At 49.5% G+C, this 15,054-nt stretch overlaps 1 protein-coding gene and 1 long non-coding RNA gene across 33 annotated transcripts in view; one reads left to right on the top strand and one right to left on the bottom strand.

Moving 5' to 3' along the window:
- Positions 1 to 582: 582 nt before the first annotated feature.
- Positions 583 to 4,645, bottom strand: LOC138844290 (uncharacterized). 5 transcript variants are annotated; one of them, XR_016216546.1, is made up of 4 exons: positions 4,560 to 4,645; positions 3,249 to 3,312; positions 2,238 to 2,460; positions 583 to 661 (listed from the first exon to the last, which is right to left on the bottom strand). It is a non-coding gene; the product is annotated as an uncharacterized LOC138844290 (long non-coding RNA). The 5 variants fall into 5 exon arrangements; XR_016216549.1 differs by having other exon boundaries at positions 2,238 to 2,392; XR_011379874.2 differs by having other exon boundaries at positions 3,249 to 3,377; positions 4,560 to 4,641.
- Positions 4,646 to 4,678: 33 nt separating this feature from the next.
- Positions 4,679 to 15,054, top strand: part of PKIG (cAMP-dependent protein kinase inhibitor gamma) — a 98,173-nt gene continuing 87,797 nt past the window's right edge. For 10 of the 28 annotated variants that reach the window (XM_070051804.2, XM_008274485.5, XM_070051808.2 and 7 more), the window contains exon 1: positions 4,679 to 4,819. The gene's annotated coding sequence lies outside the window, so the exon portion shown is untranslated. Of the gene's footprint in view, positions 4,820 to 4,954; positions 5,314 to 5,565; positions 5,686 to 6,377; positions 6,533 to 13,047; positions 13,250 to 15,054 lie in introns of those variants that run through there. The other 18 variants (XM_089307963.1, XM_070051785.2, XM_051845024.3 and 15 more) reach the window with 17 other exon arrangements.

Here is a 15,054-nt window from a genome sequence, read left to right as displayed (position 1 = left end):
ATTCCACCGGGAACACGCCTGTAGTCAAAAGGAACTGGGTTTATTCACTGTATTTCACATAACGCAGACACTCTGAGGTGCCTTGGCGAGATACTGGGAGGAGCCTATTTTTGGATTTGGGTTTGTGCCGGACAGCTCTAGATAGTCTGAGGAAGTAGCGACCATTTTGGATCGGACACGGTCAAGAAGTGGGACAGTTCTGTGAGCAGGCATCTGAATTGTTCCCAGCAGGTGGAGGATTGAAGCAGGACTGGATTTGTCACTGGAAAAGAAGGTGGCCCCACTCAGGCTAGTCAGAAGAGGAGGAAGCTGAGGCCTATTTGTGGTGCCGGGGTAGCTGTGTTTCTGATTCCAACTACAGAGCTGGCTGGTACTTATTTCCATTCGGTGAACATTGTTTACATTCAGAACGGGGGTCTAGCAGCCAGCTGCACAGGTTTTCATTTGCTCACCTGCAAACATTTCATCCCTGAATACAACATCCCACCCACCTCTTGGTGTTTCTAACTCTAAAAGATTAAATGTGTCTCCCCTTGCAGTCGCCTGCTTTTTGTTACTTTAAATAAAATAACAGAGAGAAGCTTTTTGGGAAAGAAAAGGTTTATTTCAGCTTAAAGCTTAGAGAAAACAGTTCAGGATTGGGCAGCCCAAGGTCTAGCATCTGTGGAGGCGGGTCACAGCAGGTGCAGAGGCACGGCCACATGTGAGTGGAGAAGCAGAGAGAGAAAACCTGGGTCACACTTGAACTCAAAATTATACCCAACCTTCTTTGGAGAACCACCCTCCAAGGGCATACCCCCAGTGACCCAAACACGTCCCACTAGAACCATGTCCCAGACACCATAATTAGGTCACGTCTCCACCCTTGATCCACTAACCATTAAGACATCAGAGTTTAAACATGTTGTATGAGTTTTGGTGACACAAGTCCTGTTATGCCCATAACACCTCTCATTGGCAAAGTGGAGAAGAGCAGATCCTGCGATCGTCCACTGCCACTTCCCACTCGTGCAGGGACCCCTCACAACAGTTCTTCCAAGAAAGGGAACATACTGCCCCCCCAAGGCAGCTCCTCATCACGTGCGCATGTTCTTACTCAAAACTTCTCCTCATATAGTATATTTTTTTAATTTTTAAAGTAATGAAGTTTCCTTTTTTATGATTTATTTATTTATTTGAAAGTTAGAGTTACACAGAGAGAAGGAGGGGCAGAGAGAGAGAGAGAGAGAGAGAGAGAGAGAGGTCTTCCACCCATGGTTCACTCCCCAGATGGCCGCAACGGCTGGAGCTGTGTCAATCTGAAGCCAGGAGCTTCTTCCAGGTCTCCCACGCGGGCACAGGTGTCGCTCCCCCTCTTCGTGGAGGAACGACACTAAACCCTGCCTAGGCTTCATATCCGAGTCACGGCACCATTATGTCACTCCCCGTCTTCGTGGAGGAACGACACAGGACCCTGCGCTGTTCTTTCATCTGCTCGGCCCTCCCCGGGTTTGCTGCTGGTTCTTCCCGGGTTGGCTACCGTCCCTTCCACCTCCGTGGAAGGGCGGTTCCCCCTGCCACATTCCCCACTTCCGCGGGGGAGCGGCACACCGCCGGCCGGCTCTCTCGGGGGCTGCACAGGTGTTCCTTCAGCTAGATGTTCCCCTTAGATGTTCCCGGTGCATGCCGTCTCTCTCCTCCTTTATAGTCCTCCTCCGCCAATCCCAACTCGGCTGCCCACACGCCGAGTACGCTGCTCTCCTCCAATCAGGAGCAGGTCCTACAGTTTATTGGTTGAACTGGAGGCAGCTGTGTAGAAGCTGTTTTCTCCTCTCCCAGCGCCATATTGTGGGAGAGCAGATGCATAGAATAAGTCTTAATTCCAGTAACTCAGTCCAGTCCGGGTTGCTCCCCACACACAGGGGCCCAAGGACTTGGGCCATCTTCTACTGCTTTCCCAGGCCATAGCAGAGAGCTGGATTGGAAGTGGAGCTACCGGGTCTCGAATCAGCACCCATATGGGATGCCAGTGCTTCAGGCCAGGGTGTTAACCCACTGAGCCACAGTGCTGGCCCCTCATATAGTATTTGAAAAGGTAATACATGAACTTTGTTTAAACAAAACCGTGAGCATATAGTAATTTGATCAATGCATATTGTATTCAGGTGTCAAAAAAATCACAACGTACCTTCTGTTATGTACAATTATCACATTGATCTAAAAAAAAAATAGGGAGTCAGTGAATAACATCACAGTACCTGGATTCAGTTCTTGGCTCTGGCTCCAGACTCCAGCTAATGCAAACCTTGGGAGGCAGCAGTGAAGGCTCCAGGAATCGGATTCCAATCACCCACATGGGAGACCTGGACTGAGCTCCTCCCAGCTGCCTTTGGTCCTGGCACAGCCCCAGCTGCTGTAAGTATTTAGGGAGTGATCCAGCAGATGAGAGTGCGCTCTCTCTTCCTCTCACATAAATAAACACTTTTTAAAAATTAAAAACAGCATACAGTGAAGATGAAGAAGTGTTCTTCTCGTCCCCCCCTCATCCGTCTCCCAGACGACCTTGCAGAGTGTGTTTGTGCATATGCCAGCATTGTGTGTCTTCTCTATCACTTCTTTTAAACGTGATGGCATCCCAACCACATGGTGTTGCACATTGCTTTTGTATTCAGTTATTCATTCATGCAATAAATATTTACCAAGCTCTATGTGCCAGGCACTGTTGTGAATGATGAGAAAACAGCAGGGAACAAAACAAAGTGCCTGCCGTGGAGGAGCTTATGGTGCAGTGCAAAGAGACAAGCCGTCAACAAGTGCAGAGCTGCCAGACACGGACACCAGCTGGGGGAGGAGTAAACAGTTTAGAGTAGGCAGGGCAGGTCTTCTGGATCGCAGGACATTGGACTAGAGAACAAAGAAGTGAGGGTGCAGGACAAAAAGTTATCTGCAGAAGGAATGGCTGCAATACAGACCAACAAGAGCAAAAGCCCTGAGTTGGAAGCCTGCTTGACTTTGAAAGTTTTTACAAACCCAGCGTGGCAGGAGCATGGACAAGGGAGATAACGCGGAGAGGGAGGCTGCAGGCAGTTCACTTAGGAAGCTGTTAACTGGGACAGCCTGGATGTTATTTGAAATGTGATGGCTTTGAGCAAGGGGAAGGTGTAAAAATAAACAGGAGCATCACTATGAAAGCAACACTGAACTTTCAAAACCAACTTGGGAGGTCCTTCAGGGAGCAGGACCTACGCACTGTGAACTGTGGTCCCCACCTGGAACAACCGGATAATGACACTGTCCGGAGACTCCAGATGCTTGTCACAAGGTGACCGGACCCTGGATGTATGGACAGTTTCCAGTAGGCAAATACATTCTTTATCTTCTGGTCATGCGAGCCCGGTCTTTCTCAAAAAGATTCCCACCAAAGGATTTTTACCACTTAGTGATAAATCAATACTGCTTGACAGGATCAGCTCCCACTTCCCTGCCTTCCTCGCAACACTCATTCCCAGCTATCTGAGTCTGTATCTCCCAACTTGCAATTCCTGAGACCTCCTCCCCTTTGCAATTTTACAATTTCTGAGCTTGAGTTGATCAATAAAGGATATGATCCTTTTCACATTTTAAAAGATCATTCTCGGGGCAGCCGCTGTGACTAGTAAGCTAAGCCTCTGCCTGTGACGCCAAGCATCCCATATGGGCGCCGGTTTGTGTCCTGGCTGCTCCTCTTCCGATCCAGCTCTCTGCTTATAGGCTGGGAAAGCAGTAGAAGATGGCCCAAGTGCCTGAGCTCCTGCACTCGCGTGGGAGATCTGGAAGAAGCTCCTGGCTTCGGATCAGCGCAGCTCCGGCCATCGTGGCCGTTTGGGGAGTGAGCCAGGGATGGAAGAAGTTTCTCTCTGCCTCTCCCTCCCTCTGTCTATAACTCTACTTCTCAAAAAAAATATAATCTTAAAAAAAAAAAAAAAAGATCATTCTGGCTGCTGGTTGGAGTACAGACTGGGCAGGGGTGGGTAGGGCTGGGGACAGAACACTAGCAAAGGCAGGACTGGTTAGGAGACTTGCTACACACCTTGCAGCCAGGTCTGTACAGACTGCATCCACTTCAGTCCCTCTTAGTTCCGGCTACAGTAACCTACCTTGCGGCTGTATCATAATGTACGTACTCAGTTCCCTGCTGGTGGACATTCAGGCTGTTCTCAACCATTTCCTTTTACAAACAACTAAGTAGTGCATCTCCTTTGTGCTCAGGTCCCACCTCCTATGCAGGATGATTCCAAGAAGTCTAACTGCTGATCATATATCAAACCACTTCCCAAACTGAAATTAAATTTGGTGATCTAATTCTCGCCCAGAGAAACAGGTTTATTCACTCTCTGCCACATCAGCCTTTCAGAGATTGGGAGGGGGAGGAAACTTTAAATTAAAGGAGACTTTAATTACTCCCAGTCGAACAAGCCACCACCTGAAGCTGTCTCTTCCTCAAACAGTCCCCATCGCGGGCTCTAGAGAGATAAACTGAGGCACGGGCAGCCTCCGAGTCTGCGCTCTGGTCCCGCCATCCCTGCCCCCTCTCCACCCACCTGCCTAAGCGCCGGCCCGCAGACCCAGCCCGCACACCTCACCGCTTAGGACCGCGATTCCCACTTCCGCCCACCCTGCGGCCGCGGAAGCAGACGCCGATCTCCCTTGTCCCATCCGAGCCGCCGTAGCGCTGGCGCCGCGGGAGCTCGGCAGCTCCGGTCGCCAAGGCAACGGCTCCGCGGCTGGCGGCGGGTGCCGGGCGGCCCCGGGGAGGCGCTGCAGGCCGGCGGCCCCGGCGCGGCGAGGTGGCGAGAGGCAGGTGAGCAGGGGCTGAGCGGGCGCAGGGGACGAGGGGCTGGGGCCGCGGGCTGCACCTTCGTCCCCGGGGCCTCGGCCGCGCCGCGGGTGGCGCCCCCGATACCCTTTGACCCCGCCCTACGTTTGGTGGGAGTGCGTTTTGGATCGTTTTACTGTGTGTGTGGACGTTGGCCTCATTCGAAAGTCTCCTAAAAAGAGACGAGAGCGTTCTAACGGGGAGGGGGGTGGTGGTGGTCGTGGAGTCACCCGAAACTGCCGCAAATGTACGTGTGGGTGCGACCCCGCGGGGACCCGAGAGGACCGGCTGCTTCGCGCGCCGCCTTGCGCCCCTGCAGCGTGGGGTTAGCGGCCGCACCTGCTCGGTGCATACTTGAGCCCTTGTAGGTGAGCTCTCAGCACCGGGCGGCTTTTTTTTTTTTTTCCTCTGCTGCCACGAGGAACTTCGTTGCGCGTTTGTCGTGAGCCAGGGTCCTGGCTGCTGGCCACGGGTAGAAAGTGAGTGAATGAGAAGTGCGTGTCCGCAGGGCCGTGCGGGGGAGACCCTGTGGTCTGCGTGGGGCTCTGGGCGGGCGGGGGACAGTCATGCACAGAGCGGTCACCCGCATTGCCAGAGATCCCAACAGAAGGTGCTGGCCGGGGAGAGGTGCCCGGGGTGGCGGTGGCGGTGGCGGGGTATGGCCGCAGCCCCTCGCAGGACGCGCGGGCTTCCTGGGCAGCTGTAGCATTCAAGGCTTTGCTGTAGGGCGGACTCTGCGGGCTGGAAGTGGCCTGGCCGGCCGACGTTTGAGAGTCCAGCAGATGGCCTTCCCGAAAGCGTGCGTGTTGAAGTTTTGAGGAGTTGGGACGTGATCCTGGAGGCAGAGGGAGGTGTGTTGCGTGTGCGTTTGATTTGTATTTGTGGTGTCAGAAAAGACTGGCTTTGTTGTTCTTGATCTCATCGCTCTTCCCATCTGTTTTGCACTTAAAAGCGTTCACTTACGGCAGGGATGGGGAACACACTGCTTTTTTTTTACCAAGGGCCACTTGAGTATAACATTCGCTGGCCACGTTTGGGGGCCACGCTAAATTGTCAGCTTAAGAATCAGCCTGCTGTATAGATGTATGGGATTTCGAGTGTCTCCTGTGGTTGCCTTGAAAGGCCAGACCAAATGAATTCGTGGGCCGTATATAGCCTGTGGGCTGGGCATTCGGCTTCCCTGATGGACGGTGATGCCCCTACCACCACCACCACAATTGAGCATCTTCTATGTGCCAGGCCCTGTGATGATGGAGGTAGTGAGGGAAGAGTCCCCAGCCATCGTAGGAAAGAATGCACCCAGCGTGATGACAGTGTGATAGGATTTGTGAAAGAAGGCGCACGGCAAGGCTGACCCCAGCCAGTTTGGGGCTTCAGCCAGGGTCTTGATAAAACTCCAGAGGGAGCAGTATGCGTTAGCTGCTTTTGGTGGGGAGCTGGGGCCGGAGGTGTCACGTGCCAGATGTTCAGACGTGCATTCGCGGAGGTGGAAGCAGCCCACTGCAGCTGGAACTTAAAGATGAACACAGTCAGGCATCCAGACAGGCAGCTTATGAAAAGTCCAGACCGCTCAGGACCACTGCACTGGATGGTCTTGGAAGAAGTCACTGAGGCCACACCAGGAAGAGGAGGCCAGAGATCTAGGAGGGAAGCCGGCAGGGCACAGCGGCGAAGGCCAGAGGAGCTCCATTGAGGAGGGTGAGCGTGTTGCTTGGATAAATAATGGTCGGGGCCGCTTGGGACTGCGTTGGACAGATTTCGTGAAATGGTGGGGGCGGAATCTCTAATCCCGGCTGCTTCCGAAGGTTCAGTGTAAATGCCTCAGCCGGCTGAGTTAGGAGTGGGATGTGAGAAAGGTGCCGTGTAGGCAGCTCAGAGAAGTTCGGCTGGGGGGGGGGGTGAGGGCTGGAGAGCTATTGGGGAATAGGTGAGGCTGCATTGAAGCGAGAGAGAGATTAAAGATGCTGGCAAAGAGCCAGTAGAGGGGACGGAGAGACACAGGAGAGAGCGTTTCCGAGCAGGCGCGAGTGGAGAAGCTCCCGGATCTGCTTCCTTCTAGATTGCGAAAAGGCGGGATGCAAGGCGGTCGCTGAAAGCAGGCATACTGACGTGAGCTCGGACACCCATCAAGGAGAGATTAAGCCTGTGCTGTCACGTTTCCATTATCGCCAGATAGCAGGCGTCTGTGGAGCTAGTGTGGTGCCAAGCACATTTTGTACACTAATCTCAATGAATAATATGCTATTTATAACAACCCTGCGAGGTGGGTTCTGCCATGAGTCCCCACTCTGTGGACGAGGAAGCCGACGAAAAAGGCCCATCCTAGATGACAAGATGACAGAGTGTTTGGATCCTGGTCTGCCTAAAGCTTTTTTTTTTTTTTAAGATTTATTTATTTATTTGAAAGAGTTACAGAGAGAAAGGGAGACACAGAGAGAGAGACAGACAGACAGACAGACACTGAGAGATTTTCCATCCGATGGTTCACTCCCCAGCTGGCTACAAAGCTGGGTCTGGGCCAGGCCAAAGCCAGAAGCCAAGAGCTTCTTCCAGGTCTCTGACACAGGTGGCAGGGGCCCAAGGACTTGGGTCATCTTCCACTGTTTTTCACAAGCCATTAGCAGGGAGCTGGATTGGAAGTGGAGCAGCTGGGACAGAAACCAGCGCCCATACGGGATGTGGGAGGCAGCTTTACCCCCATGCCGCAATGATGGCACCACACTGCCCACCTCCCACCTGCCCCAAGCCAGCTCTCACACTATGTGGCCAGGCTGGGCACATCTATTTTTGTTTCTAAGTATTTATTTTTTTCCCAAGTGTTTTTTTTTTTCTTTCTTTTTCTTTTTTTTTTGACAGGCAGAGTGGACAGTGAGAGAGAGAGACAGAGAGAAAGGTCTTCCTTTTGCCGTTGGTTCACCCTCCAATGGCCGCTGCAGCCAGCACACTGCAGCCGGTGCACTGCACTGATCCGAAGGCAGGAGCCAGGTGCCCCTCCTGGTCTCCCATGGGGTGCAGGGCCCAAGCACTTGGGCCATCCTCCACTGCACTCCTGGGCCACAGCAGAGAGCTGGCCTGGAAGAGGGGCAACCGGGACAGAATCCGGCGCCCCGACCGGGACTAGAACCCGGTGTGCTGGCGCCGTAGTTGGAGGATTAGCCTATTAAGCCACGGCGCCGGCCTGGTTTTGTTTTTAAAGTAGTCTCTCATCTGTATGCCATGTTTTTAAAATTTTTTTAATTCATTTTCCTTCTGTTTGAAAAGGAGAGAGAGAGAGAGAGAGAGAGAGAGAGAGAGAGATATCTTCCATGTGCTGATTCACAGTCCAAATGCCTAAAACAGCCAGGGCTGGGCAAGGCAAAAGCCAGAAGCCCAGAACTCACTCTGGGTCCCCCACATGGGTGGCAGGGACCCAGGACTTGAGCCATCGCTTGCTGCCTGCCTGGGTTCACTTTAGTAGGAAGCTGGATCAGAAGCAGGGGAGCCAGGACTTGAACCAGGCACTCCCGTATCAGACATAAGGGCCCTCAGCAGCAGCTTTGCTTGCTGTGCCCAGCACCTGCCCCTGCTTGTTTCAAGTGTGTACATACATTTCTTATGGAAAATGTGTCTAAGTAGTATTTCTTTAATGTTTTTTAAATTGGTAAAGTATGAAAGAACTTCAAAAGTTTGTGGAAAATTGGGCCGGCGCCGCGGCTCACTAGGCTAATCCTCCGCCTAGCGGCGCCGGCACACCGGGTTCTAGTCCCGGTCGGGGCGCCGGATTCTGTCCCGGTTGCCCCTCTTCCAGGCCAGCCCTCTGCTGTGGCCAGGGAGTGCAGTGGAGGATGGCCCAGGTGCTTGGGCCCTGCACCCCATGGGAGACCAGGAAAAGCACCTGACTCCTGGCTCCTGCCATCGGATCAGCGCGGTACGCCGGCCGCAGCACGCCGGCCGCGGCGGCCATTGGAGGGTGAACCAACGGCAAAGGAAGACCTTTCTCTCTGTCTCTCTCTCTCACTGTCCACTCTGCCTGTCAAAAAAAAAATAAAAAAAAAAAAAAAAAAAGTTTGTGGAAAATTGGGACTAAAAGATGTTTTGGTGCAAACATGTTAATCCTTGCATTTGAAACGTCTTCCAAAAGCTCATGGTAGATGTGTATTATGAAAAAATTATACAAAAAATTTATCATCTCCACTATTTGTAAGTATGCAGTTCTGTAGTCTGCTCACATTGCTATGCAACAGGCTCTGGAACTTTTTCATCTTGAGAGGTTTTGAACTCTGTTTAACAAACAAATTCCCACTTCCCTACCCCTCCAGAGCCTGGCAGCCACCTTCCACTTTCTCTTGCTCTGAGCCCAAGTATTTTAGACCCCTCGCGAAAGCGGAATTGTGCAGTGTTTGTCTCCTGTGGCTGCTGATGTCACTGAGAACAGTGTCCTCGAGGGTGAATACTATTCCATTTCGTGTTTGTGGCACCTTTTGTGAATCCCTTCATTGTTGACAGGCATTTGGGTTGCTTCCGTCTTCTGGCCACTGTGAATAACGCTACCGTGAAACCTGAGTGTGCCAGAAAGGCGAGCTCTTTATGTATGTACTGTGAGATCGTGGGGACATGTTTGTTCCTTTACCCATTGCCTTATTTTTTATGGGCATGGATTTCTTTTCTATGAGTGTGTGAACATACATAGCTTGCATAATCAGAAAAAGCAATCAGAATGTATCCTGTTTAGGGGGCCGGGGAGCGAAGGTGAGAAAAGGCAGTGGCCGCAGGAGTGGAACAGAGGGCAGATCTGAGAGACCTGAGATTCAGAAACAACTGGACTGGCACTCGGGGTAAGGGGGGGAGATGAGGCCTGGAGCAGGGAGGGGCGTCCTCTGGCAGGACTGGGACAGCACTGGAGAGCCCTCTGCATCTTTGCTCAGCAGTGAGTTTTCCCAGGAGGTAGAAAGAAGCCATTGAAAGGAAATAACTTAATCATATTTGCATATGGAAAGATTACGCAGGTTCCCTCCAACCCGTTCTACAAGCTGAAGCTAGACAGCACCCAGTGCCTCCATGGGTTACTTAGACGTGAACCTCTGCTAATTCCCTTTGGAGATGAAACCCTGTTGCTGAAAGATGCGTATCGACTCTTCTAATGCACCTAGAATATTTTGAGCATCTTAATTTAGATTACAGCAATGCCCATTGTGTTCAGTTTCATCTCAACAAGAGACTCCTGTAAATTTACTTTCTACCTTTAGGAGGGGGAGTATGAATAATTGGGAAAATAAACAAATATAAACAACACAACCTCAAGGACTTCAATTTATTGAACGGACCTTTGATACTTTCCTTTTGAGAGAAAGGAGCTGATATAAAATACAATGTCACATTAAGGAATTATTACAGAAAAAAATTATTGGACTCTGAATGATATAAAATACAATGTCACATTAAGGAATTTACAGAAAAAAAATATTGGACTCTGAATGAATGCAGCCCATCACTTTTTTTTTTTTTTGGGATAGGCGGAGTGGACAGTGAGAGAGACAGAGAGAAAGGTCTTCCTTTGCTGTTGGTTCACCCTCCAGTGGCTGCTGTGGCCGGCACACTGCGCTGATCCGAAGGCAGGAGCCAGGTGCTTCTCCTGGTCTCCCACGGGGTGCAGGGCCCAAGCACTTGGGCCATCCTCCACTGCCCTCCCGGGCCACAGCAGAGAGCTGGCCTGGAAGAGGGGCAACCAGGACAGAATCCGGTGCCCCGACTGGGACTAGAACCCCATGTGCCTGCGCCACAGGCGGAGGATTAGCCTATTGAGCCGTGGCGCCAGCCAGCCCATCACCCTTATCTAATCCCTTAAACCTGTAATCTCTCTCTGCTTCCCTAGTGTTACAGAGTGGGGGAGCTAAGGATTGTGCTTTTTAGTTGATAACAGCTAAGTCTCCAAAAGATATAAATCTGTGATCTCATTTCAGTCCTCCCAACAATTTGATGACATAGAGATTTTCAGATTAAGATTATTAAAAATCCGAGCATTCAAGAGACTCCTTCCAGATCCTAAATCTAGTATGTCCTAGAGTTTGAATCCAGGCTTTATTTTATTCTTTTTTTTTTTTTTTTTTTTGACAGGCAGAGTTAGACAGTGAGAGAGAGACAGAGAGAAAGGTCTTCCTTCTGTTGGTTCACCCCCCAAATGGCCGCCACAGCTGGAGCTGCACTGATCTGAAGCCAGGAGCCAGGTACTTCCTCCTGGTCTCCCATGCAGGTGCAGGGGCCCAAGCACTTGGGCCATCCTCCACTGCCCTCCTGGGCCACAGCAGAGAGCTGGACTGGAAGAGGAGCAACCAGGACTAGAACCTGGCGCCCATATGGGATGCCGGCACCACAGGTGGAGGATTAACCGAATGAGCCATGGTGCCAGCCCCTGATTTTATTATTATACTAGCCTTTTGTTAGATAAAATTATAAACATGCAAAAGTAGGGAAGATTATACAGAAATACGTATATGCTCATTCCCCAGCTTTAAGTTTATCAGCATATGGTCAGTTTTATTTAATCTGTACTCTACTCTCTCCTGCCTTAGATTGTTAATTATTAGTAAGCAAGCCCTAAACATGTCACCCATAAATACTTCAGTATGCATGCATATTTAAGAGGAAAAGAGTTTGTCTCCTTATTTTCACAGTATCATTATGATTCCTAAGAAGTGAATAGTAGTAATTCCTGAATATTACCTTATATCTATTTGGTATTCACATTCCTTAACAATTTCATAATTTTTAAGAAAGATTTATTTATTTACTTGAAAGTCAGAGTTACACACAGAGAGGAGAGGCAGGGAGAGAGAGAGAGAGAGAGAGAGAGGTCTTCCATCTGCTGCTTCGCTCCCCAATTGGCTGCAACAGCCAGAGCTGCGCATATCAGAAGCCAGGAGCTTCTTTGGGGTCTCCCACGCAGGTACAGGGGCCCAAGGACTTGGACCATCTTCCACCATTTTCCTAGGCCATAGCAGAGAGCTGGATCAGAAGTGGAGCTGCTGGGACTCGAACCGGCACTCATATGGAATGCCTGCACTGCAGGTGGTGGCTTTACCTGCTATGCCACAACACCAGCCCCCATAATTTTTTTAACAGTTGGTTTGTTTGAATTAGGATTCAAGCAAAACCTCCATATTACATATGATTGGTGATCTCTTGACTCTCTTATTCAATAGAAACTTCTTCTCTTCCACACCTCCCTTGCTATTTATTTGTTGAAAAAAAAATTAGGTCATTTGCCCTTACAGCTTTTCACATTGCAGATGTGACAGATTGTATACCTTTAATGTGTTCCTCTGTTCTCTCCTTTTTTAAAACAACTATTTACTTGAAAAGCAAAGCAACACAGAGAGATCTTCCATTTTCTGGTTCATTCCCAGTAGACCACAGTTGGGCTGGGCAAGGCTGAAGCCTAGAGCCAGGAACTCCATCTGGATCTCCCACATGGGTGGCAGGGTCCCAAGTGTTTGGGCCATCATCTACTGCTTATTTTATTTTATTTTTTAGCCATTATACTTTACGGGTGGTTCTGTACACTTCCTGTTATGTCACGTCAGAGGGCAGTTGGGTCTTGTTACTCTTTGTGTGATACTGTGATTGATCATTGAGGTCTTCTTAGAACGCTTAGCGTGATTCAGCCTTTAGAACCTTCTCTTCAGTCTTTTACAGAATGGCTTTAGCTGCTATTGATGATTATTGCCTAGATCTATTATTTCATTAAAAGTTAAAAAGTGAATCCAGGTCTTCTGATGCCAAGTCATGTTGAATAACACTGTCATCTAATGGACGGAGTCCTTTACATACTGTTATGTATTCTCCATTCTGGTCAGTGGAGAGAAATCCTTCAATTAGTAGCTCTTGTCTGTTAAAAAGGAGCCAGAACCTGTAGCTTTGTCCAACACTGGCTGCTTTCCTGGGTTGGTCTTGGGTAATTGCAGAAGCACTCAATGAAAGGGTTGCCTGTGTCGATGTTTTTCAAGCTGTTGGGTATTGCACATTAGTAGGTTGAGGAATCATTCGTGGGAGGGGTTCCAGTATTTTTTAAAATAACAGCAACAAAAAAATCAGAGTGCATGTGATAGAGTAAAAATAAGCTTTGTTTTTTAAATATTTTTGTTTTTTTTCTGCTATATTTATGTATGAGTATTGTATAAAGTATACTTTATACAATATATGAAATGATTTTTTTAAGATTTTTTTTTTTATTTGAGAGGTAGAATTACAGACAGAGGGAGAGAGAAACAGAGAGAAGCCTTCCATCTGCTGGTTCACTCCCCAGACGTCTGCAACGGACAGAGCTGGGCTGATCCAAAGCCACGCAGCACTTGGGCCATCTTCTACTGCTTTCGCAGGCCATAGCAGAGAGCTGGATTGGAAGAGGAGCAGCCGGGATCGTGAACTGGCGCCCATATGGTATGCAGTGCCCCAGGTGGAGGCTTAGCCCACAACGCCCCAGTGCTAGCCCCTATATGAAATAATTTTATACACAAAGCAGGGTTTTATGGTTTGGTTTTCCATTTGAGGCATGTCAGCATTCAGGGTTTTAGATTTTGGAACGTGTTGGATTTTGCTTTTTCAGATGAGGAATGGTCAACCTGTAACTGGTTGGGAGGGGAAAGATGTTAGGGCTGGGCAGGAATGAGTAGGGGGAGAAGCAGACTCAGCCCTTGGCCGGCTCCTGGGGCGTGGGGCTCCGGTGGAGGGAAAGCAGAGCTCCCGTGCACAGGGCGGTAACCTGAGTGGCCCTAGTACTGCTCCCGTCCTAGGGCGCTTTAGGACGTGAGCAGGTCGGGTATTTAGCGGCGCCAGTGGCAGGAATGAGGGACTAGGGAATACTGGTTTTGGACTGCAGAGCAAGTTAACATTTTAAAGCTGTAGAAGTTAGAGTTTGGAGAGGGTGAGTTGCTCAGAATCAACCGGTAAGTGAGGAAGCCAAATTTCAAGACTTTACCATATCCTGAAAATATTCTGAATGTTCTGTTATGAATGAGTCCCTTAGTAATTTTTAAAGACTTATTTATTTGAAAGAGTTGCACAGAGAGAGGAGAGGAAGAGGGAGGGAGAGAGAACCATCCACTGGTTCACTCCCCAAATGGCTGCAATGGGCGGAACTGGGCCGATCCAAAGCCAGGAGCCAGAAGTTCTTCCGGGTCTCCCACAGGGGTGCAGGGGCCCAAGGACTTGGGCCATCTTCTACTGTTTTCCCAGGCCATAGCAGAGAGCTGGATTGGAAGTGGAGCCACCGGGACTTGAACTGGCGCCCACATGGGATGCCAACACAGCAGGTGGCGGCTTTACCTGCTAAGTCACAGTGCCAGCCTCCATTTTAATTTTTATCAAAGCAATAAAACTTAAAATTCTATGCTCTAACATTCTCTTTTTGGGGATCTCTACTGCCTGGAGAATACCAGTATCATATACATGTATCATTTACGAATGTAACTTATGGGGGTGGGTGATGACCAAATGGTTAAGCTGTCTGTTGGGATGCCCACACCCCATATTGCAGTGCCTGGGTTCAAGCCTCCGCTCTGCTCGTGATTCCAACTTACTGCTGATGCACACCCTGGGAAGCAGCAAGTGATGGCTCACGTGGTTGAATCCCTGCCACCCACATGGGAGCCCGGGGTTGGGTCTACTTCAACCTTGGCTGTCACAGGTATCTGGGGAGTAAACGAGCAAATGGAAGTGCTCTGTCTAGCTGTTTCTCACTTTCCAAAAAATAATAAAATTTAAAATATATACAACTTGTAAGTTTTCATAAACAATTTACTATGTTATTTATTTGTACGGAGACAGATTAGATTGGTGGTGTAGTTTTTTAAGTGATTCTGCATGGGCAGTGTACTTTGAGGCTAGAGTGTGTTTTTATTTGGATATTTGTGCCTAAGCATAGCATTCTGCTACTTACTTACTGTATTTTACTACATAAAAGAATAAATACATATTGTTATGTTTAAAATTATTTATTTATTTGAGAGGCAGACAGAGAGATAGGGCACCTAGCCCTCAATTCACTTCCCAGATGGACTAGAGCTGAAGCTGGGAGCCAGGAGTACAATCCAAGTGTCCCATATGGGTGGCAGGAATTCAGTTACTTGATCTGCCACTGCTGCCTCCCAGGGTCTGCATTGGCAGGAAGCTGGAACCAGGAGCTGGATTGGGCATCAATCCTGGGCACCCTGATACGGGATGAGGCCGTGGTGACTGCTTGGCTG

The sequence above is a fragment of the Oryctolagus cuniculus genome, chromosome 11, assembly GCF_051225735.1.
Source record: "Oryctolagus cuniculus isolate XC-2025 breed Fujian yellow rabbit chromosome 11, ASM5122573v1, whole genome shotgun sequence".
In the NCBI taxonomy this organism is placed as follows: domain Eukaryota; kingdom Metazoa; phylum Chordata; class Mammalia; order Lagomorpha; family Leporidae; genus Oryctolagus; species Oryctolagus cuniculus.
The sequence above is the reverse complement of the archived record's forward strand: the minus strand, read 5'-3'. Positions and strand labels throughout refer to the sequence as shown.